Below are 26,079 nucleotides of genomic sequence, written 5' to 3' on the forward strand. Positions count from 1 at the left end.
AACTCACTACTTGAACAAAACTGGTACAACTCACCCAACAAGAACTCACTACTTGAACAAAACTTGACTTAAACAGGATTCGAATAATCCTATCAGGTGGTGCTATTAAGTTAGACATGGCCTGGACCAATCTCTGGTCGAAACATATCTAAGTTTATCTAAGTTTATATATATATGTATATGTATGTATGTGTATGTGTTTGTGTGTCTGTGTTTGTACCCCTAGCATTGCTTGACAACTGATGCTGGTGTGTTTACGTCCACGTCACTTAGTGGTTCGGCAAAAGAGACCGATAGAATAAGTACTGGGCTTACAAAGAATAAGTCCCGGGGTCGATTTGCTCGACTAAAGGCGGTGCTCCAGCATGGCCGCAGTCAAATGACTGAAACATGTATAAAAAAGTAAAAGTAAAAGTATTATTTTCGTGTGTGTGTGTGTGTAATTGGTACCTTTACTAGCAATACTATTTTGTACCTAGAAAATATAAAGACCAATACAGTCAAAATTTTAAATGATGGAACAAAAACAGCAAAGAATAAAAGAACTGAAATTCAAAGAAGCGATGATAGAATCCCCACCACCACCACCACTAACACCACCACACTCTCTCTCTTTTCTGTTACAGAAATGAAATTTCACTTTACCAGCATGTTTTCATGCCTATTTCTAAGCCAATCAAGAGTGCTTTTAAAAGAAACACATTATGAAATTAAACAATAAGTTAAGAACTCTAATTAAAGCAATCAGTAACAATGGTTGAATATTAGAAACAGAAAGAAAATATCTAGCCTTACAATATATATAAATAAGATATTTGCTGCTGTTCATACAGAGATGAAAGAAAAATGTATGTTTTTTAAATGAATTAATTCATTTAATTCATAATAAAAGATTAAAAAGGTAAAAACAGAATTTGTAACACTTCTTAGATTTGAAGCAATAAGGAAGTAAAAGAGATTTAGGCCATGCATATGTGAGCTTGAGGCGCAGAAGCTGAATGGGTAAGACATAAAATTACTTGCTCATGTGCATTGATTTCCTTGGTGTTGGTGCTTCAATGTGATACTGGGAAGAATACAGATATATTCTATTATGCCACAATTCACCTAGTTAAAAGCAGGCACGAGATTTTGGAGATACATTGGAATCTGGGTTCAGTCTCACTTGAGTAAATGTCTTCTGCTATAGCCTTGTGAGTGGATTTGGTAAATGGAAACTGAAAGAAGCTCATCGTGTGTGTGTGTGTGTGTGTGTGCATGTGCACATGTGTGTATGTATGTATGTATGTATGTATGTATGTATGTATGTATGTATGTATGTATGTATTTGTGTCTGTTTATCCACCACCCTCACTGCCTGACAGCCAGTGTTAGTGTGTTTACATCCCCGTAACTTAGTGATTTGGCTTTTAAAAAATTCGGTAATGGGGTCAATTTGCATGACTAAAATTCTTCAAAGTGGTCCCCCAGTATGGCCACAGTCTAATGACTGAAACAAGTAAAAGATAAAAGATATATGTTTACACACACACACACAAAATATGGAATTACAGAACCATTTCAACTAAGATTACCAATTAGTGTTTGGGAAAAACTAAATTCCAGCCTACGCTAGAAGGGTTGGTAGCAAAAGGAGAGCCATATTCTCTTATCAGCCCTTCTAACAAGCACTGGATAGGATTTTTCTGAACCTCCTTTGAGTAAAACTGATTGGTAAAATCAGCTGAAATCTATAACAATGTATTGTATAAATATTGATATCTCTTTACTCTTTTACTTGTTTCGGTCATTTGACTGCGGCCATGCTGGAGCACCGCCTTTAGTCGAGCAAATCGACCCCGGGACTTATTCTTTGTAAGCCCAGCACTTATTCTATCGGTCTCTTTTGCCGAACCGCTAAGTTACGGGAACGTAAACACACCACCATCGGTTGTCAAGCAATGCTAGGGGGACAAACACAGACTTGCAAACACACACATACATATATACGACAGGCTTCTTTCAGTTTCCGTCTACCAAATCCACTCACAAGGCATTGGTCGGCCCGGGGCTATAGCAGAAGACACTTGCCCAAGATGCCACGCAGTGGGAATGAACCCGGAACCATGTGGTTGGTTAGCAAGCTACTTACCACACAGCCAATTAATATATCTATTAATTTTACAAATATACTAGTGCTTGTTTTCTCTCACACATGGACTCTTATACAGAAGATTGGCAGATAGATAGGTAGACAATCATACAGTCTCAGGTCTCCTCTGTGTGCATATGCATACATACTTTTTAGGTGTATTTTTACAGCTGGTGATTAAATAAGTGGGTATCACCCAGCCATGGAAATGGTCAATGATTCCTATTGCAACACTAGAACTGTTATGTGCCCCTAGAAAAAGCACTTAGTTAGTTAATTTGGCTCAAAAGCAAATAGCAAGGCCATGTAGGGGGACATGGAGTTAAGTACAGGGTGGTGTTCATGTAAAGAGTTCAGGCCACTTGAGGTCAAGGGAGGCTTTGAACAAAGCGGTCGTGGGCATCTTCACCATCTCGTCTGGCAGCTTGTTCCATGGATCCGCAACCCGGATGGAGAAAGCTCCTCTCCTTTGATTGAGATGAAATCGTCGCAGGTAGAGCTTTTCGGAATGACCCCGCACATTCAAATGATTCAGTTTACTCTACAATAAAGCCTTTAGTTATGAAGTCTTGTCTGTTCCCTTGCAGTACTAAGTAAGGCTGCTCATACGTCTGAATCCAAGAACAGAAAAATCATTGCAGAGATCATCATTACTATAAAAATATGCAATCCTCAGTAATGTTCCACAGTTGTGAGGATCAGAGTTTATCTATTTTAATGTCCCAAAATTGTGAACTGTAAAGCTTTAAACTATAGGACTGCTTTGAACCTTGTATGATTAGATATCAAATTTGAGACTCTACAATAGGGATACATGCATGAAAGTTTTAAAGGCGACGAAATTAAATAAACATAACAAAACAAATTGAAGTTATTTTCATTGTTATTCAGTAATCAGTTTTCTGTAGTACATGAAACAAAGCTTAACCTAGTAACAATAACATGTTGACAATAATTTATAAACAACTTGTGAAAATATAGTAAATCAATTGTTTTATACTTGTGCTAATGACTAAGGATGTTATCTAATGGTTTGCTAGTGCTGTTTCCATTCCAACAATGTTCACAGCAAAAGCCTAATAAATGATAAAAGAGAATAAAATTATTTTCAATCAAAATACTTCACTTTCAGATGGAAATATATCTAATAAGGCCACAGGTAATTCCATTATCTGTATGTTTTAGTTACTTTATTTAACATAATGTCAATAAACAGAATTATTCAATAATTAGAAACTAAAAGTAAGTTCTCTGTAAGAATTTCAGTTGAAAAGACAAAAAGAGAACTTGAAAAAGGAAGTGAAGATGATGACCCACTCCAAAGAATATCCATAAAATTACATGTTGAACAAAACAACAAGAAAAGTGAGATCACAAATGTAAATATGTATATAGATTGTATATTGTCCTTCTCTAAATAAAGACACAAGGTGTGTATGTATGTTCAAATATGCAACCAAAAATAAATGTACACATGATATACATTGCCTTGAATATGTATATTGAGTACTTAAATGTTTTTACAAGTAAAAATCATAAAACATCTATCCTGTGCATGCGTACATGATTCTGCGTGCATATACACATATACACACCCCCAACACACACACATTTGCATTACACGTAAGATATATATACATACATATATATACATATATATATACATACATATATATACATATATATATACATACATATATATATATATACATATATATATACATGCATACACACACATATATATATATATACATGCATACACATATATATATACATACATATAAATATACATACATATATATATACATACATATATACATGCATACATATACATACATGCATACACATATATATACATATATATATATATACATACATACATACATACATACATACATACACACACATACATACATATTGCAAACATGTAATATATATATATATGAATATGTGTAAATAACACACATGTACATACATACACAAATCTATGTGTGTGTGTGTGTGTGTATATATATATATATATATATATAGAGAGAGAGAGAGAGAGAGAGAGAGAGAGGGGGGGGGGGGGGAGAAGTTTCATTTCTAATTAAAATGCTACTCAAAAGGAAACAGCTTCTTACATCTGAATTCTAGTTGAAACATTTCGGCTGCTACATAGACAACACAATGTACTCTGTACTAATCGCACTACTGGCAAGACAACCAGCAACAACTTTAATATAGATGCAGTATTATGTCTTGTTCAGGCCTGATGCTGTTATTTCTATTTCCTAAGCCAGGTCTCATCATCAGTTTTCCATAAAATTATGCCACTTTTTTTCTTGCTCCCTAAAGGTTAAACAAGTAAACAATATTTAACATACGATTTATTGATTATTAACTTTGTTTTTTCTTATTTCTTTACTATTTCTTTTTTTTTCAAATATCCTCGATTTGCAGCAACATCATCAATGTTCAACAATTTTCCTATTCAAACAACATACCCTGATGGAGAAAGGATAAAACTGATATCTTTATTTGATTCTACTGTGTTACTCTGACGAAGCTTTCTTATTTAAAAGTAAAAAAAAAAAATTTTAAAAAAGAAGCTAAAGAAAAATAAATAATTTTATGTTCAATTTTATCACAGTTACAACAAGTACATGCACTTCTGAGGATTCTATTTACATGGTCTGACTGAGTTCTTTATTTTGTCATTTTGTCATTTCAAAAAAAAAAAAAAAATTTTTTTTTTTAACATTACATTGAATTACAATTTCAAAAAGTGTATGACAAAAATTTGAAACTTCCTTTTCTTTGCCAATGATTGCAGATAATGATTTTACTTTTCACACAGATGTCATAACACAAAGAAGACATAAGGTAAAGCTGGGATGAGCTAGAATGCTGAATCTGAAATCCTAAATGATCCATTAGGAGTCAAATCCTAACAACAAATGTCATTCCAAAAGGATAAAAAGAGAAACATTGTTCACAATCACCAGTTCTACAAACAAAATTACATTGTTGCTATAAAAAAACATAAGAAACTAATTTACAGTCTGGTTAATTATGCATTAGGAACATAAACCCAACTTATACCACCATCCTACTATCAAAAGAAGCATATGATATCTATTGAACTAGACTCTTAAGCTTGGCATTAGTTAAAGATACTTCTAATTTTTTCTGAGATAAAAACAAAACACAATGAGTACAAGGTTTATCATAAAGTATCTAAGTTTTATTAGATTTGTTGTGAAAACAGTGACATGTAGATTATACTTCTTATATGGTTACAGTAGAAATAACACGCAACTCTAAAATCACTTGCTTTAACAATGTAGAAAACTTCATATTTGCAAAGACCATTCTTATTTACACTGTTACAAAAGAAAAAGAAAAAAAATTGAAAATGGAAACTAATACAAAGAGAAAATACTCATAGCAAAATGGAAACCAAACAACTTAAGGAGAGCAAATTGTGTTAATTATGTAAACTGACAATGGTGCTGAAGTAGAATTTGGAAAATAAACTGATTGAATAAGAAAGCTACCAGTTATCTATGTGATAAATGTTAAAGAAAGAATAACAAGAGTATAGATGCAGGCATGGCCGTGTGGTGAGAAGACCATGTGATCTTGGGTTCAGTCCCACTGCAAGATACTTTGGGCAAATGTCTTCCTCTATAGTCCTGGGCCAACCAAAAACTAGTGAGTGGATTTGATAGATAGAAAGTCAAAGCCCATCATGTGTGTGTGTGTGTGGGAGAGAGAGAATACCTTTCTGTCTGATGCCAACCACTGATTGACAACCAGTTTTGGTTTGTTTACATTACAATAACATACTTCAACAAAAAGGGACTGATGGAATAAGTACCAGGCTTTAAAATAAGCATTGACATTGATTTGTTCAATTAGTGCTTTGGACTGGTGCCCCACCATGGCTGCAGCTCAAGGACTGGATCAAGTAAAAGATAAAAGAGAGGGGCAATTTTTCAGTGACAAGAGAGAGAATTGTAAAATTATTTTCTGATAATAATAGTGCATAACTTAGTGGCTGGGGGTATTGGGCTTACAATCATAAGGTTGTGGGTTTGGGTTCTGAACTGGATGGCATGTTATGTCCTTGAGCAAAGCACCAGCTGAATGCTGGTGTAGCTTTCTCTGCTTACAACTGTCACATCCTCAATGTTAAAGTAAGTCAAAAGTAGGAAAAGTAGTGAAGGTGTTCAAGTCTGCTCAAGATGACATAGATTTCTAAAACAATTAGTGAAGGCATGGTACATATTACTATGTCATACTCATTTGCAAATGATAGCTATGTTCTATTCTTTAATGATGAAGACACTTAAAACTGCAATAAATTCTTTTAAAGATATTTATAATATTACCTATTGAGTAGAGATGGTGAAAATAATAGAGCAAAATAATCAAATACTGGACTAAATTCTTTTCAATATTTTGTACATTCTGAATTCAATTGTCATCAAGGATGATATCACTTGTCATTTTCTAATATTGTGAAAATGAATGCTAGTAATAAGTTGAAATTATTTCAATTAACAAAATCCTCTACAGCAAAAATAAGCATCATAGTTGCTTAAAAAAATACAAATATTATCTATTAATTGAAAAAAAGAAACAGAGACTTAGTAGTCCAGTTGAATGAATATCAAACTGAACATATTAAAGTTATGGATTGGCATCTTATCAGAAACCTGTGGTCTCCACTCAATCTTACTGAATAGGTATGGATAGTAAATTATGACAAGTTTTCAAGTTATTCAGAAATACATGAAATTCTCAATTATGACTCCCTGTCAATGCAACATAATATGAGCTTTCAAGTTTCATTTAGCTATTGCTAATTGCTTTATTAATGAAGCTTTATCAAATAAAGGCAGATAGATATAGTTAAGAATATATAGCATTTTAGGGCTATTTAATTTTATTTGGAAATTTTGAAAATAAAGAAAGCTATTCAAAATGCTGAAGCCTTTCTCATTTCATTAAATTCTGTTAGGGTCCTTGGGATAATTATGAAAGAAAATAGACTTCCCATATATGCATTCTTTACTATATATTTCAAAATATAGCTACATATAAAAACAGTCATCTATGGATTTCCATAATGACCATAATGAACTTATTCACTTTCAAATTTTAAGTTGAACTCTAATCATGGCCACGCTATTGTGAAATGATTTATGCTTTACAGTTTAGACAATAATGTAAACATTTCTGGAGAATTATTTGCACTGTTTAGATACTCTTTCTAATGCTAACAATAGTCCATACTTTTTCAACAGCTGTATTTCCTCTTTAGGACAGGAAATAATTCTACTACAACTGGCTAATAACTGATTTACTAACTAAAAAATATGCCTTGCCTTGCACCATCAACTCTTGATGGAGTCATAGGGATACTATAAAATACAGTGAATATCAATATTGGGCGTTTTAGCCTATCTCTCACCAGGTGAAGGATAAGCTAAAGTCTGTTTTCCCGAAAGAGAGAGATAATTGAACCCCAAGACTGGTACTTTATATATTGACTCCCACAAGGATCCAGAATGAACACTGCAAAGCAATTTATCCAGAGCTTTAATAAATTTACCACTTCACAACTTTATAAATATGTTACATCTATATATCAGATGGTGCACCTAAATTGGAACATTGCAGACTGCACTGAAGAAATTTTTCCACCTCACATAAAAAATAAGTTACTCCTTGATATATAAAAAAACCTACAGGTACACTACCAAGTTATCTTTTTTTTTCTATTTACCTTGCCTTTATTCCAGTGGTTTCTCGGCCCCTAATCTCACTGACTGTATGCTATACATAATCCAATTTACTTTAAGAATTTGTCTCTTCTACTCATTTCACTTCTATTGTGCACCACTTCCCAAACTCCATAATAAATAATCTGCCCAATTTTTTTAATTCAAAACATCAGCCCTTTTTTTACTGACCTTCTTCTTAAATCAATTGATAATGAATACTAATTATGCTAACTACACTGGTTGTCACTCTCTCAATTGAGAAGCTATAGTAATGTAAATGTCACAAATAACCTCAAGATATAGCTTTGAAAATTGCACTTTATTTTCATTTACAGCACCCAAAATATTATCAAAATTTATGAAATAAAAGTGGATTCAGTATTTTGAATGTGTTCTGATATTTTCTTAAAATCCTTGGCTCTGATTTCATAGTTTTAAGTAGATAAGAGGTAAATATTTCCCTGGATAGAATGATAATATAATTTACCATAGGAAACTAGATGCACTGTAGAATTCAAAATTAAGTATATTGCCGAAATACATGCTAAAATATCAGCTAAAAACTTAAAATTATGAGCTGGTAGTAGTTCAATACAAATCATATTCCTGAAAAGTTCTAACTAAAATATCATGGATATAGCACTTCCAGTTAAGTCTCACGAATAATTTAAACCAAGCAAAAATTTAAGGAAATGATCTCGCAATCCCAAAACTAAGTATTTTAATTAAAACATGAGATTATTTTCAAACTTCTGAAATTGTTTAGACATGCACAATTCCTTATACTAAAAGGATAATTAATGCATATAGATAACCAAATATTTGTATTAAGAAAAATATTTGCAAATGCCCACCAGACTAAATGTTAAGAACTGTTTGAAAATTAACTTCTGTCACACTGAAGAAGAAAAATAGAAAGAAAAATGCTATTAAAAATATGTGACAAACAAACAATTTGGACAACATAATTAGTGAACTTCGTCTTAATCTTTGAAGTGAATTCAGAAGAATAAGAAATAAAATTGATCACACTTTGTAGTTAATTATTTTGCCTTTCAAGAACTGCAAGTACATACAAAGGAAAAAAAAAACACAACTTGTATACAGCTGCTTAGCATGTGAAACTGACGGTTAATCCTGTTTGTAAGTTGAACAATTTAAAACAAGTGGATGAATTATTGGCCACTTGATTTTAATAGCCCTACAGGAAGTAATTGTTAAATTACATTTCCATGCTACTCTAAAGTTTCTCAGAAAGTGACCTGTGTTAAACTTAAATGGATATTCACAAGATGAATATGAAAAACTTGCTTTTAGTATATGACAAACCTTTTCTTATTTTTGCCTTAGAATTGATAATTCCTATATTAATCTTTTTCTATTAGTTTAGAAACAGACACAAATCAAAGACAGCTCTTTAAATAATATGATCTGAAATTTATTATTGCCTACATATTATTATTACTCCAATATACCTCTATATTACTGTTACACCAATATCATGTAAACCAACACTCTGAAAACTTAAGAAGAGAGCGGGATAACCAAAAGTGTAATAAACTTTGTACTTCCACTTTAATCTAATACACGAAAAAAAGTTAGTGAAATTTAAGGAAATGATCTAACCATTAACAATTATTTTAATTAGAATGTGAGATTTTTTCAATTTAAAACTTCAGAAATTGTTCAGATAAGCACATTGAAAAAAAGACTGCAGATTTGCAGTTCTATAGAGTCTGAAGGAAAATAGGAAGGAAATTCACATCAATTTTACTATTTCAATCAAACACAAAATTACTAACATTCAAAAGAAAACATCAAGCAAAATTTTATACAAACCAACACACTTGAGATATTCTTAAATAACATTTTCTAACAACTTTAATCGGCAACATTAGCACCAATATCCAAGGAATGGGAGAGGAAAAAAAACTAGACAAAAATTGAAGCCACTTTGTATCCATAAAAATCTGGTCAGTGTTTTCAAAACCACACTCAACACCTTTCTTAGCAAACATTGAGAAAATAGAAAATAGAAAAGTATGAACGTACCTATAAAAACCCTGATGAATAATATACTAAACCTTTTCTTAAAATTGTAAAATAATATAAAGTCCACCAAATAGAAAAAATAAAATCTTCATGTTAAACTAGAAAGCTATGAATGACAAAACTGTAATGTTAGATTTGACTGAGATAAAGTTGAAAGAATGCAACCGAGGAACAATGTGAGGATACACACAACAACAACGCATGTGTTTCAAGAAAAACAGTAGCTGAAGGCAAATAATTCCATGTTGCAAAGTGTAAAACAAACTGAAGGGAAACCTGCATTACCGGTATTAAGGAACAAAACAGAACCATCAGAAAATGGAAAACATTGAAATCGAATCATTAAGAGAACAAAAGACTTCTATCAACAACTGTATTCTAGTAAAGAAACTCAAAGAATAATATAAAATATAAAGCAATGTTCAAGAGATATTGACATTTCATCTTAAGCTAAAAGTGTGTTATCAAAAAATATCATCTTAAAATTCTTTAAAAATGCAGTTGACATTGCTTTAGTAATGAACAAAGTTCTATCCCATACAGATAGCAGTATGTATACAAACTAAATACAAAGAGATGACAAATCATATCTATCCAATTAAGTCCTGATCATTTTACAAAACATAACATGTAAGTATTTGTTAATGCAGGTCATGTCAGACAGTATAACCAAGCAGGTAAGAGTAGTAAATGAAACTGCATTGGCCACATCAATAAAGGATTCAACTGAACAACCTGCTCATTGAATTGCAAACATGTGAGTGGCTGGGTATTCCACAGATACATGTATACCTAACATGATTCTCAAGTGGAATCAATGTGGCACAAGGTGTCTAGGCTGTACTTTTGAATTACAAGTACAATCCATCTGACAAGACCCTCTGCATAGTTTCTGTTAATCTAATTTCAGTCACAAGGCTTGGATTGATCCAAGGCAATGGTATTGGTTAAAATGCAGTGGAATAACAACACAATGAAATATCAGGTTTTATATAAATAAATAAAGGGATATGTACTGCCATGTGTAAAAAAGTATTTTTTATTTAACTGAAATTTTCCTTTTAGTGAAGGTAAAGAAAATAAAGTTCAAAAGCATTTGTAAGAGGCTCCTTTAAAAGAGAGGAGACAGTTTTAAGAAACTAAGAACGAATCTCTTGATGTTGATTTTCATGCTTAGGTAAAAAGTCTGATTTTTGAAGACTAAACTATAGATGTTTCAGTCCACATCAGCATAATATGTCTGTTCAAGTCTGCTTGATCAGTTGACAAATATCTTTTTGTTTATCTAATACACATTTCTCATGCTAGCATGGCTTTGAAGAGAGAGTTATTTTGGGAAGGTTTTAAAGCCAGATGCTTTTCCTGTTGCCAAATATTTTGATCTTATGAATAATTTTTAGCCAAAATAATTTGTATAACTAATGGTATGAATTTTGAATAAATAAAAGGGTCAGGTACTGAATGACACATGCTAAAGATCACTAATTGAAATTTACCTTTTAGTTAGAGAAAGAAAACAAAAACCTAGTGTCAATTATTAGTAACTCTCAAATTAGAGAGGAAATAATGTCAAGAAATTAATAAATCATTTCTCAAAGTTAATTTACATAATTAGAAAGAAGTTTAATAAACAAGTATATGCCCACTGTTGTAACTTGGCTGCAAAGAGAGTTTACTCTAAGCATGTAAACTTAACATTTTAGGACAAGGTAGATTTTTCAAAATGTTTTACTCATGCAAGACGTGTTGGAGCAGGTCATTTTATAGCAGGTTACATTTCCTAAAAGTTTGTCATGAAGTGGAAGTCACATCTAGTTTTCTGTTAGATTGACTGAGTCAGTTGAGCAATTCTTGCAGGACCGAGTAAAGCAAGGTGGAATTAAAATACCTCAGGTGTGAACTAATAACTTCAGGATCAACATGAATTCAAGGTCATGTTCCAAAGCATTAATTTTCAACATTGTTTCTCGTGGAAAACATGGACTGGGTAGTCAGATCTGTTGTAGCATTTACTTTCGTTTCATATGCTTCTGTTAATTTTTTGTTTTAAATTTCATGTAGATCCTAATTCTCTATAGTTATACCAAATGATTTTCACCTTAGCCAACTCCCTGGAAGCAACAGCAAATATTTGGTTGTAATAGCCTATTTTAAGAATTGGTTTAATTATTTTACATTTAACTGCCTTTTACCTTTTCAAGTGAATACACATTTAATTTGTGATAAACCAGCACACTACACATCCAGTAAATCAAGTACAATTCATTTTCAATAAATATTTGATTATCTTTCTAAAACACAGAATCACAGACAAATACAATACAACTATTTCAAGAGAATTAAATATGTACCCAAAATGCTAACAGAATTAAATGAAAAAAATAAAATTAAAATATAGTACCAAAAACACTAACAGAATTTCATGAAAGCAACTTTGGATCTTAATGAAGCTTGGTCAATTAAATATTAAATAATAATCAGCAATTTTACTTTCCCTTTTCTTTACTGCATTAAGTGAGATTAAACTCAAGAAGTGTGATTCATATGTGAGATTTTTAGCCTAATAATGACACTAATAATCATAAGATTTCTAAGGCATTATAGATAACTCATTTTTGTTTTTAAACAGTGTTAATATTGAAAATAAAAGACAAAGGAAGAAAGAAAAACCATTACATTGTTAAATACCTTCAGATTATTTCCTTCAGATTAAATTTTAAAATTTGAATAGTCTTAAATATCATACACACACACACACACACACACACAAATTATATATGGATAACTATTTTTTAATAAAACACATTTTCCTGAAATTGTAAATCAAACTGCTGGATTTTAGAATCAAAGAGAAAGAACAGAAAAAGTAAAATAAATAATTATCTTTTATGCTTTTAATCTAGATACCGGATTTCTTTCAATTAAAATTTCTTCCATTTTTAGTAGCCTCATTCAATCCTTCTCCTTGCAACTTTGAAATTTTAAAAGACAACTACTATAATGAAATGCATTGAAAATTCAGTTTAATAATCAAAACAAAAAATTTTTTAATGTGAAATATTAATTTTTAAGGTATAAGGAATGATGAGGGTACAATATATTTCTTTTAGTCCTTTACAACTAACTCCTTTACTTATTTAAGCTTTATAAAATAGAACTACAATTTATGATTTGAATTAGCAGAACTATTATTCAGTACTCCATAATTCTTTATTAGCTATTATCACTTGCAAGAAAAAAAAATCACATTTTCTTTGTATTTCTTTTGTCAGATATTTTTTATTAGCTAATTATTTCATATAATAGTTCTGATTTTGATCATAGCTCTTTTGTATTTTGATAATGTTAAAAGTATTTTATCATGAAATTCCAACATGAAAAAAAAAATTTGATTTTTAACTATTATCACTATTTTGACTTATGAAACAGTAATAAAATTAATTTAATCACAATTTATGAGAAGTAATGTCTCCATTTCATTGCTATCTCTGGTTACTAAATTAGAGTTTTGCTATTTGCCTATAAGTATTATTTTCGGCTGGCTGTGACCATTGTGTATTTCTTTTAATGAATTTTAAAATTTTAGCAGAAATTACATTGCTTATTTGTTTAATATTTTACAATGAAAATAAAAATGATTGACACCAGTGTGTTTAGTTTTTTTCACAAAAGTTTTTTTTTGTTTTTATGCTTTATCTGAGTAAAATTTTTGTCAGATTGGAATCTGGCAAACAACTGAACAAAATTGCTTTAATTACGGATATAACTTTAGACAGCTGAGGCTACCTAATATTCTCAACATTATTCTTAGATGTATAATTTGAGAATTTCAACATTATTCTTTCTCATAATAAAAATTAAATACATTTTCACTGTTTTCTTTATCTTCAGTAATACTTTCTTTTCATAATATATACACAGAATTAAATAGCTTCTCCAACTTCATAAATAAATTTTAAATTCTTTAATCATTTTTTTCTCATTTATTTTTCTAATCAAAATAAGTCTATAAATTATTTATGATTCCTTCCCTTTTCTTCATATATTTCACAATAGTACAAATTTTTACTAAGTATTTAATTAGGATGTATTTTCTCAATACATACAAATACTAAGATGAAAACATACCATGTGTCAAAATAGCTTCATTTCTATTTATATTTTCTCAAAAATATGGAAATACTTTGGCAAAAGATGGAAGGAATATGCTTTAAATTAATAAATATATGAAATAAATCCTTATTTCATTAATTTCAAATGGATAGCATAAAATATTCATGCAATTTTAACTGTGTTAAAAGCTTTAGAAATTTTAATATTTCTATTTGATAATCAGAAGGCTGTATAGCAAATCAGAATATTATTATTATTATTATAATTATTTTACTTTTTTTTTTAGGCTTAAGAATATTTCATGTAAACTACCTCAATTGTGACGCAGAATATTTGAATGATAGTATATCCCCTCTCTGCAGCAGTGGCTGCTGTACTGTTCAGATGATATAATACTAAAAATGCAGACTGAAGATTTCAGACCATATAAGGGACATTACATCAGCATTGGCCGTAATTTGCATAGGAATTACTCGTTATCTCATCCATTACATGAAGGAAAGGAGAGGTTCTTCTAACATAAATGCACAGAGTAAAGCTTATCTCCCCATACACTGAACAATACAGCAGGCTGGAAAATGAAAGAAAGAAAATACTTGAAGAAAAAAAAAAAAGGAAAATGTAACACTTCACCAACAAATATTTCAATAAATTTATTTTATTTTCAAAGAGATTTAAAAATATACATATAGCAAAATGCATAAAAAATTCATTCATTTATAGATGGTGAAAATTGCTAGTGTGGCAGCAGTTGAATAAAAAGAAGAGACATTTTTACATTTGTTATTTTAAAATATTTTTCAAATGAAAATAATCCAGGCTAGAAATAAATAAGATATAAAATCAAAGTCAAAAGGCAAACAAAAGTAAAATTTCCAAGAACAAAATAAATTTGAAAAGAAAACTATACAAGTTTCCATTTTATTTTAATCTGTATTAATTTATGTTGAATTTACTGATGCTGGCTCTATTTTCCAACTGTAAAAGAGCATTACTTTGTTTGAAGGGTTAATTTGCATATTATATTAGCAAGTAAATCGGTTCTCATACAGAGAATTTTACATTTTTTTAAAGGGGATGAAATGCAAAATAGTTTCTTATGACACCAAAGATACTTTTCTTTTTGTCACCTTGGGGATAACAAAACTAGCAGCAGAATCAGCTGCTAAATTCCATGTTCTCCTAAAGAAGTTTTCTAAGAATTGTAATTTGGAAATAGTATCAATATTACTCATTGACAATGGTTTCATGCACACACACATGCATGTAATTTTTATATATGCACACAACACACCCACATGTATTTGCTCCCTTTCTTCTTCACACAAATGTACACACCTAACATACATACACAAACATATTTACATACATACACACACACAATGAGTTATATTCCTCTCACTTCTTAGTTAAAATTTTCCTTTTATTTAGAGGGGCAGGTTTTCCACATGTCATTATAGATTCTTTTTTATTACTTTTATGCAAAGGCCAATGTATTTTAAAGTATATAATCAATACTGAATTTAAGAGCAGCAAGTCAATGTATTATTTAAAAAAAAAAAACTGCATGCAATTTTGTGTGTGTGTGTGTGTATGAGAGAGACAGAGAGAAAGAGATTCCGATATTTAGAGTGTTTTAGTGAAGCAACTTCAAAATGATATCTCCTCATTGGTCACATACATAAAATACATATTCAACACAAGTAATGTCAATATTTATGCTGTATAATATGTACTTCAGGAAAAATCTTTGAAATAATAAAGGATAACAGAGTTTATATATATATGGAAGGTATAGGTAAAATTGCACACACATACACACATATATATATATATATATACATGCACCTTTGTATCTTACACAAGCACACTAACATTTATGAACTTTCATTAGTTTGCAGATCTTACTCACTCAACACTGACAATGAAGAGAAACAGAATCCATTGTATTGATTCCAGTATTTGAGTATAGCTTATTTAGATTGAACAAGGAAAAATAAGGAAAGGTGAAAATCAAAACTCACTTCAGTGGGATTAGAACTTTGAACTTAAAAATATGTAATCAAATATCGCAACATACATTGTCTGAAGCCATATCAAGTTTGCTATCCTCTGCTCAAAATACTAACTTTCTAACATAAATATTTTCTTGGAATAAATTTATGCTTATATAAATACCACTAACTTCAAATGTGAATCTTCCGAGATATACAATAAATATTTGCAAGTGTATATTTTAAGACTGTATATTGTAAATACATATGTAATCTGTGTTGTTTGTAAGTACATGAGTGTGTGTTTGTATATGAATACATGTATACATACGCAAGAACTCCTGCTCAAGCAATCATTTATAAGATGTTATGCATGTATTTTCCAATGTTGATAGAAGTTGGATGGTTTTGCAAATTGAAATGTTTGGAGTGTCTTACGTTCATAAAGCTAACAACTGAACCCAACAAATTCTGAAATGTAGTAATATATTTAAAAGCACTGCATAAGCTAGAGCTTTCACATTGATATAATGCCAAGCCAATTAAAATAGAAGACCAGCACAGTTATCCAGAAAGCTCTTTTAGCATGCTAAAATGAACCCTAACATTCATAGATGTTTCTCCCTAGTCAGTACATTTAATAAGTACATCATCATCATCATCGTTCAACCGTGGTTGAGACAATGGAATTTACCATGCTACGCCAGACTTCACGGTCCATCATGGCATTACGGAGGTCCTGTTGCTGGTTGCCTGTATCCCTGGAGATTACATCAGGGTAGGAGAGTGTGCGCCCTCTGGTATTGCGAGTAGATGGCTTCCATGGGGAGAAGAGTAGAAATTACCTCTTTTTCAGCTCTACAACAACGTCCAGCAAACTGACTAGACAACAACCAAACGAGATGGCCAGCAAATAAGGAAACCCTCAATAAAAACACTGATAACTGTCAACTTAAAATCATTGTTTAGCCTCAGATCAATGTTGACTAAGCAAAAAAACATTCTAACCATGACCATCACATCTTTGAAACATATCTAGAACTACTTTATCCAATATGTCATTCCATGTTTAACTCTTTAGTGTTCAGATTATTCAATCAAACATAATGCCTATTGATTCCCATTGATTTGAATTAATCATGCATTATCTCATATCTTCAAGATCCTGATGGTGTAGTTACTTAATGTAGAATAACATTGTAGGGTAGGTGTGAGAGCCTGGATCTGGTCAGTTTGAACATAAAACAGATTAGAAATGGCCGGTTTAAATACTAAAGGGTTAAGACAGTGAGTTTGATTTGGTTGCTATTCCTCACAAACAAAGGTATTTAAAGGTTTTCTTAATAGCTGATATTCCTTCAGTTTGATTCTCTAGCTGCTGTCCATTCACTTAGACTCACTTAAACTGTCTCACCTTTTATTGGCCTCACTACATTGACTTTTTAAACTATCATACAAAACACTTGACCCAATGTTTCTGGTTCTCAAACTCCCTATTTCTCAAACTCTTTCCTCAACAGTATTTTCCTTTTCATTTTCTTTTCAGCAATGAACCAAAATCAGCCAAACTAACTTTACCTAGCTATCTCAGTTTATCAGAATTGGATGGCTTTAAAAAGGTTATAGGTGAATAGCACCTGTCAAAGCAAGAAATACAACACTTCTATGAGCACTTGCTATTTAACCCTTTAGTGTTCACATTATTCTGCTAAAATTAATGCTTTTTTATCCACATTGTTTTGAACTAATCAGGCATTATCTTGTAGTTATGAGAATTTGATGAGGTAGCTGTTAATTTTTAAAACGATATTGTAGGGTTGGTATGAGAGACCAGATCTGGTCAGTTTGAACATAAAATAGGCCGAATACTTTTGGCCGAATACTTTTGGCCGAATACTTTTGGCCGAATACTTTTGGCCGGATATGGCCGGTTTAAATGCTAAAGGGTTAAACCAGGCTATGGCTGGCAAGGAACAAGAAATTACTATTTTGATGAGATGGAGACAAGCATGGCTGTATGGTTAAGCAGTTTGCTTCACAACCATATGGCTTTATGTTCAGTCCCACTTTGTAGCACATGGGCAAGTGTCTTCTACTACTGTCTCAGACTAATCAATTTCATGTGACTGGAATTAGTTGATGGAAACTGCATGGAAGCTCATTATATATATATATATACAAGGTTAAGTCAAAAATTACACACACGTGTTTCTGTAATTTATAAAAACAAAAGTATATTTCTCGACATAGTCTCCTTGTTTTTTGATGCACTTCTTCCAGCAGTCAACAAACTTGCTTATTCCATTGAAGAAGAAGGTTTTTGGCTGGTCATGCAGCAATTTATGTACCGCTTCCTGTGCTTCTTCATCTGTAGCAAATCAAAGACGTTGTTAATGATGTTTGAATAGGCACAGGAGTAGCTGTGTGGTAAGTAGCTTGCTAACCAACCACATGGTTCCGGGTTCAGTCCCACTGCGTGGCACCTTGGGCAAGTGTCTTCTGCTATAGCCCCGGGCCGACCAATGCCTTGTGAGTGAATTTGGTAGACGGAAACTGAAAGAAGCCCGTCGTATATATGTATATATGTGTGTGTGTGTTTGTGTGTCTGTGTTTGTCCCCCTAGCATTGCTTGACAACCGATGCTGGTGTGTTTACGTCTCCGTCACTTAGCGGTTTGGCAAAAGAGACCGATAGAATAAGTACTGGGCTTACAAAGAATAAGTCCCGGGGTCGATTTGCTCGACTCAAGGCAGTGCTCCAGCATGGCCACAGTCAAATGACCGAAACAAGTAAAAGAGTCCAAAAAGGTGATAGTTGGAAGGGGCAAGGTCTTAACTGTACCCAGGGTTTTCTAGCAAATCAAAACCAAATTTTTCAATGGTTTCAATAGTCTGGGTGTGCATTGTTGTGCAAAAATAACACTTGCTTTGATAATAAACCTTGGCATTTGGTACAAATTGCTGCTTTCAGTTTGTTGGCCAGTATTTAACTATAGCCTACACCGGTGACTGTAGACCCCCTTTTCAGGTAATGTTGCAGTATAGGCCCTCTTGCATCCCAAAAAATGGTTAGCATCACTTTTGCGGTGGAAGGCTGAGTTGTGAATTTATTTTTTGCTGGCAATTCCAGGTGTTTCCACTCCATGCACAGCCTTTTAGATTCTGACTCAAAGTGATAGATCCAGGTCTTATCTCCTGTAACTGTTTTCTCTAAAAAAGCATCACCATTGTCATTGTAGTGGTCAAGTAAGTGTTAACAGATCTCCACATGTTTGCACTTATGCTCTATGGTAAGCTCTCTTGACACCCATTTTACACAAACTTTATGGAAGCAGAGTTTGATGTGGACGATTTCGTATACAGAACCATAACTAATTTGCATGACTAATTTTCCACCTCATTAAATGGTCACTCATCAGTTAGCCAGAACCAACTCTTGAGCTTGTTCAATCTTCATGTTAGTGATGGAAGTGGATGAAGGTCTTGCTACCTCTTCGTGCTTCACACTTGTCTAGCCATTTTTAAACTTCTCGATCCATTTATACACATTTATGCATGGTAGAGCACTGTCTTTGTATTGCACTGAAAGCTTGTGATGAACTTCAGCCCTTGACATATCTCAGACCAGAGAAATCAGATCACTGATCTCTGTTCTGTCTTGATGCACACTGCAAGTGGAGTATCTATGTTCACTCTGTAACACAAGAAAGAAAACTGGAGCAATCAAAACCAAATATCAGTTATGCAACCACAAAAGTTTCACCTTTCAGCATGCAAGTGCTGAAGGCAGTTTTGACATAAGTGCAGATAATTTTTGACTTTCCCTTTTGTGTGTGTGTGTGTGTGTGCATGCAACAGCAAAATTAGTTTTTTTCTGTTATAATATCATAAATTATATAATCATTACACATATTTTACTAATGAATACTAGTATATTGTGCAAAGATCATTACATAAACACTTGCATAATCATATAGAAAATAGTAATTTAATTTAATCGGTTAGTTGATAGTGCTAAATAAGAATAGTTCTTCTTTAGCTCTGTCAACCAAATAAGTTTGAGAAATAACAATGGTTTAAATCACTATTTTCTTCTGAAAATGTTGTGTTTAAATGTGACTATGGAGTTATCTATATAATGATTACTGTATGACATGCTAGTATACACTAATGAAACAAATGTAATGATTACACAATTTATCATACAATAAAAAGACAAACTAGTTCTCTTCTTTTGCTTTATTCTGCACTCAGATATACACTGTATAAATTATTCAAAAGTATTGAATACCAAAGGAAAACTGGAAGACAAATTATGTTTAACCCTTTAGTATTTAAACCGGCCATATCTGGCCAAAATAGTTAATCTGTGTTATGTTCAAACTAACCAGATCCAGGCTCTCACACCTACCCTACAATGTTATTCTACATTAAGTAATTACACTATCAAGATCTTGAAGATATGAGATAATGCATGATTAATTCAAATTAATGGGAATCAATAGGCATTATGTTTGATTGAATAATCAGAACACTAAAGGGTTAATAACTCACTGAAACTTGAATATAAAAGGATTTAAATAGAGTTCTAAGCATTGGTTAACCATTATGCTATCTTATTTGAAATAGCAATGCTTTACAATGTGTGTGTTTGTGGTGGTGGGGGAGTTGTCACATGTGACTACCTGAATGAAAACAAAAAATAAGAAACATTACTGTGTTTATATTCCTAATGAACATTACATTTGCTGCTCTGAACTCTTGAAGAACTTGAATAAAGAAAATATCCCTTGTAACAAAAGTAAGGGCTAGCAATAGGAAATGCATAGGACCATAAAAACACTGGCACAAAAAAGTATCCATCCAACCCCAGAAAGCATAGAAAATTGAATGTAAAACAAACGAATGAACATATTAACTATTCTGTAGAAGACAATCTAAGCTGAGACAAAACTGCACAGATAGCTAATTTTTAAAATTTCACTTTTACAGTTTCTATTGGATTTGTGATATCCAAGTGCATTTCACTTAATCACAGCACTTACTGGAAGAGTGAGAGGAGAAAAGTGAGAATAGGAAGGTAGTGATGAAGAATATAAAATGTTGGAAAATAGCAGAAAAGACAGTAATGGAATGGGAGAAAGATACCAAAAGGTACATAATTAAACAAATATAGAACTCAAACCTGATTTAAGAAAGCCTAGAGAAATGACAGAGAAATGGAACATTGCTTTGCTATATGAATACAGATTTATTTCTGTCATCATTTGTAATATCCTTCATAAATACACAATCTGTAGGTGATATAATTTTTTTTCCTTTTTTTCTTAATAGTTCATTATAGCAGCCATAAATAAATTTCCAGATAGCAAATATAATTAATGTTATTGAAAAGAATATGAAAATTGTAAATTTACATAACTAAATCTACTATATTACAATTTGAACTCAACAAAAGCTCTGTTATATATAATAAAATTTTGCTATTATTTTAATCAAATTTCTGCATAAAAGCAATTCATTACTAATTTGAAAAGAAAATAAAACAACTAAATTTCATTTCATTCAATCACCACTCTGGAAAAAATAAGTAAATAAATAGAAGTTTAATTGAATAAAATTTTTAAATCTTCAAATAATGAATAAAATTTCTTCCTGCTCTGTAGTTTAATATGTTTATCAAAGAAAAATAGATAAATAAAAGAATAGAGTCTTTGCTTGACTGCATCTGACAAAAAAAAATCTGATTTTGCCTGAAATAAAGCCATAATGAAACTCTAGCTTCATATCATAACCTTTCTTGGAGTTTTAATATGTTTAATGAGATTTCTAAAGATCTGTTACATTAATTGACAATAAATAAACTATACCAACCAGTTCCCTACAATCAATACAAGTTACTAATTTACAATTATAACAATCAAAAGTATAATTCATATTTCATTTGCATATGTATATTTTGCACTGGACTTCTACATTCATTTACTCATATGATTTAGATCTATCTAAATTGGCTCAATTCATTTCATTTCATTTGGGTTTGAGTCCATGCTCAGGCCAAGTCGAAGACTCCACCCTATTTACAATTCAAAGTAATTTAAGCCCCCAAGTAAAAAAATATAACACTGACTGAAGTTATGTTTCCCAGGTGATTATATTTCTATCAACATTGTATTTCTGTTACTGCAATACCAACCAACTACAATCAATACATAATTGCTTCCAGAATCAAATGCAAATTTGGATTATCAGACAAAAATTAATGAGCTACAATGTTAAATTTAATTTGATCCATTTTATCCAAGATTCAGCCTGGTGTTGCATTGCTTATGAAATATGTAAATAGAAAGGTATTGCAAAAAAAAAAATACAGTGATGTGAGCAATAAAATAAAGTATGTTTATGTTTTTATTAATTCAACATCTTAACGAAATATTGGGATATGATGTAATTTTTGATTATCATGGAATAATAGACTGAATGGCAATCATTATCAAAATGAGAGAAGATATAAACATTACAAAAATTATGCCATTAAAGAAAGGAATCAAAATAAAATATTTGAAAAATTTGCTAAAATTCTCATTTACATATAAAACACTTTAGAGTTTAGATTTTGTTTAGTCTTCTTATTCTTCAGTCCATGTAAAGCAATGTAATGCTATATTGTATATGAACAATTTTAATTAAAACGAGTTTTTTCTCTCTCTCTCTCTTTCTCTTTTCAGTTCCTTCAATAATTTTGGAAATAAAACAATATTGGTAGTTTGAGATATAAAAGAAAATCTAAATTTTAAATCAATCTTCACTATGAATATGTCTTTACTACTACTTTATCATTTGTTTTTATTAAAGGAAAAGGGTGAAATATTATAAATGCCAAAGGATGTATACATTTGCTTTTGGTTTCAATCAATAGAAGATGGAATTTCTCAGTACAGAAATGTACTATTTCTCCAAATGCACAAATATTTCAGACTAAATCTTGTATGAAATTTATATAATATAACGATTAAAATTCTTTTGTCCAAACAATGCAATGACACCATTTTTTTTAGTCAAACTGCAAACCATAAAAATCATTCATAATAATTTGTGAGCCTAACCAAATTATAACAGAAATATATTCATTCAACAGATAAACATGGAAGTCATATGTGTAATGATTAATGAAAAGTTGAATTTTTTTAGCATTTAGTTCAAACAACCTGGAAGAAATTAACAAAAAAGCATCATAAGAAACATTCTTGTAAATGGTGTGAATTATGGACATATTTACATTAATGTCATTAAAATTCTGACATAAGACAATGGAAAAAAATCATGCCTCATGACAAGAAAGAGTGTTTCAGAGAAGCAAATTTTAATAAAAGTAATTGGGTAATAATCAAAAGAACAATGTTATTACATTGGCTTTGGACAGGGTGGGATGACGAGTATGATATCTCTGTTTTCCTTCTCATTACAAACTTCTAATGTTATGAAATGATACTGATATTTATTTTCAGGCTAGATGATCTGATACACCTAAAATATTTTGACTATGTACACAATAGTGTATGTAGAAAACAGATTCAGCATATGTCTTTAATGAAACCAACATGATACAGAATTGATGAGATGTTAAATCTATGAAACAATGATATACAACAGCTGAACTGTTTATATTAAGTTTTTAGGAATTATTTCGGTACTTTATTTCTGCATGGTATTGATAGCTAACAAAAGTTGATAAATAATACATAACTTTATTTTGAAGCATGTGATTGAATATCTTGTAATTAAAGGACTGGTCAGATGGACAGGCATCACTGGTCCTCATCCAACATCTTAGTCTCTGACAGGATGACTTCAAGTGTTTCACAACTGTACCCCTACTTCAGCTGATGGGCTAAACTAATTAAGAGGATGGTGTTAACAATGCACCAGTAAATGAAAGATTTCAGGTAAGATTTCCAAAGGAGTCACCAGCTAAGGCAGAGGAATTTGCTTGTGCCAGCAACGTAATGTTCAGGGCTGAAACATGTCTCACGTAGAGGTATATGGTTGTGGGTAACAGCTTGGAGAGGAATGGGCACTGTCAAGCTTACTTGTCCATGATACACATTCGTGATGATGACAACCAGACCAGAACCCATACCATACTGGTCACCACCCAAGTTAACATCAAAGAGTGGACAGGTCTCAATTTTGCTGACTAACAGAGAGCAGCAGAAGACTAAGAGAAATGGCAAAATCTGGTTCTGATATCATCAATGGATGCCCCAACAACTACATGGTCAAGGGATAGGATCGAAAGAATAAGGCCCACATGAAAACAGCTTGAGATTATATATGTATGTAATTTAATCTCAAAAATAAACAGTATCATTTTTGAAAGATTTTTTTCCAGAAACAAAGTTAATTTGATGCATTTAAATCTAGTATTTAGTAGTTGTGCCTTGTACAGTTTTTAATGATTTAACCTGTCTGATACTGCACTAATGAGAACAGATAAAACAGTAAAATGAGGGATGTCTATTTACTTTAGGAGATGTGTGTGTGTGTATATATATATATATAATATATATATATATAATATATACATATATATATAAATATATATATATATATATAAATATATATATATATATGTATATATAAAAATATATATATATATTATATATATATATATATATAATATATATATATATATGTGACCTTTCAATATGTGACCTCATGAGTACTGTTGGCGATTTTTTTCCTCTGTCTTCCCTTCTCGGGATCTTTCCTTCTCCTATGTTTCCAACGAAGAGCTCCGCTCGAAACGTTGAACCCTCCTTCTTCCCTCTTTCCTGAGCGTCCAATAATACTTTATTTGTTCCACGTCCTTGTGTTGTTGTGTTTTTTTGTGTTTTCTTGTTTGGATTAACTTTATATATATATATATATATATATACACAAATATATACATATATATATATATCGCTAAATATATATGAAAAATATAGTTATGTATAAAAAATATATATATATGTATATATAAAAATATATATATATATGAAAATATATATATATATATAAATAAAGATATATATGTGTGTGTGTGTGTGTATGATAAATATATTAATGTATATATATATACGAATATATATATATGATTATACAAATATATATATATATATAATAAATATATATGTATATATAAATATACATATATATATATATGTATATAATTAAGAGAAATAACTTCTATTAAGAATTCTATAGTGAAAGACATTATCTATATTATATAGAAAAAATTTAAACATACTATAATAAATATTCAAAAAATCACTAAATTAAATAAACATTAAATTGACTACGTTCGTTTCGTGACTATATCTTCCACTATTGAATTACTTGATAGAGGTTATTTCTCTTAAAAACAGAAGTCAGCTAGTTGCAACCAATGGTGCCCTTTCTGAAGAGACTGAAATCATAAGTGGTGTCCCCCATGGAACTATTCTGAGGTCATTGCTGTTCATAATAGCCCTGTTAGACATGTCCACTGTCAACTCAGACAGCCATTGTCAGCAGCTATGCTGATGACACAAAATTATCACAAGCAGTAAAAAGTGAAGAGGATGTTACAAGCTTACAGTGTACAAGTGGGCCAAAATAAACAACATGTAGTCCAATGCTGGAAAATTTCAAGTACTGCAATACAAACTCAGTACAAATATAGTACGAAGTACATTTACAGGACCCGAAGGCACTACAATCCCAAAGTCACAGGCAGTGAAAGACTCGGGGATCAGCATGTGCAATGGCGCATCATTTAATATGCACATAAGATGGTAGCAAAGTGCAGACAACTGGCAGGATGGATACTGAAGTCCTTCAGGACAAGAAACCAAGAAGTTATGTTGACCCTGTGGAGAACCTTTGCTCTCAGCCACCTGAAGCAGTCCAATGCCACTACACTAAAAAGATTGCTACAGTGCAGTGGATGAGCTATAGGGATAGGCTGAGAAAACTACAGCTCTACTCCTTGG

General features: G+C 31.4%; 1 protein-coding gene and 1 long non-coding RNA gene across 2 annotated transcripts in view; both read right to left on the minus strand.

Annotated features, from left to right (window-relative positions):
• The window catches only part of LOC115212276 (protein fuzzy homolog), a 1,390,078-nt gene that overhangs the window by 1,195,513 nt on the left and 168,486 nt on the right, over nucleotides 1-26,079 (minus strand). The window lies entirely within an intron of this gene.
• Nucleotides 16,952-18,466, minus strand: LOC118763444. Its single transcript, XR_004999206.1, has 3 exons — nucleotides 18,018-18,466; nucleotides 17,351-17,750; nucleotides 16,952-17,137 (listed from the first exon to the last, which is right to left on the minus strand). It is a non-coding gene; the product is annotated as an uncharacterized LOC118763444 (long non-coding RNA).

The sequence above is a fragment of the Octopus sinensis genome, linkage group LG5 (assembly GCF_006345805.1).
Source record: "Octopus sinensis linkage group LG5, ASM634580v1, whole genome shotgun sequence".
Lineage (NCBI taxonomy): Eukaryota > Metazoa > Mollusca > Cephalopoda > Octopoda > Octopodidae > Octopus > Octopus sinensis.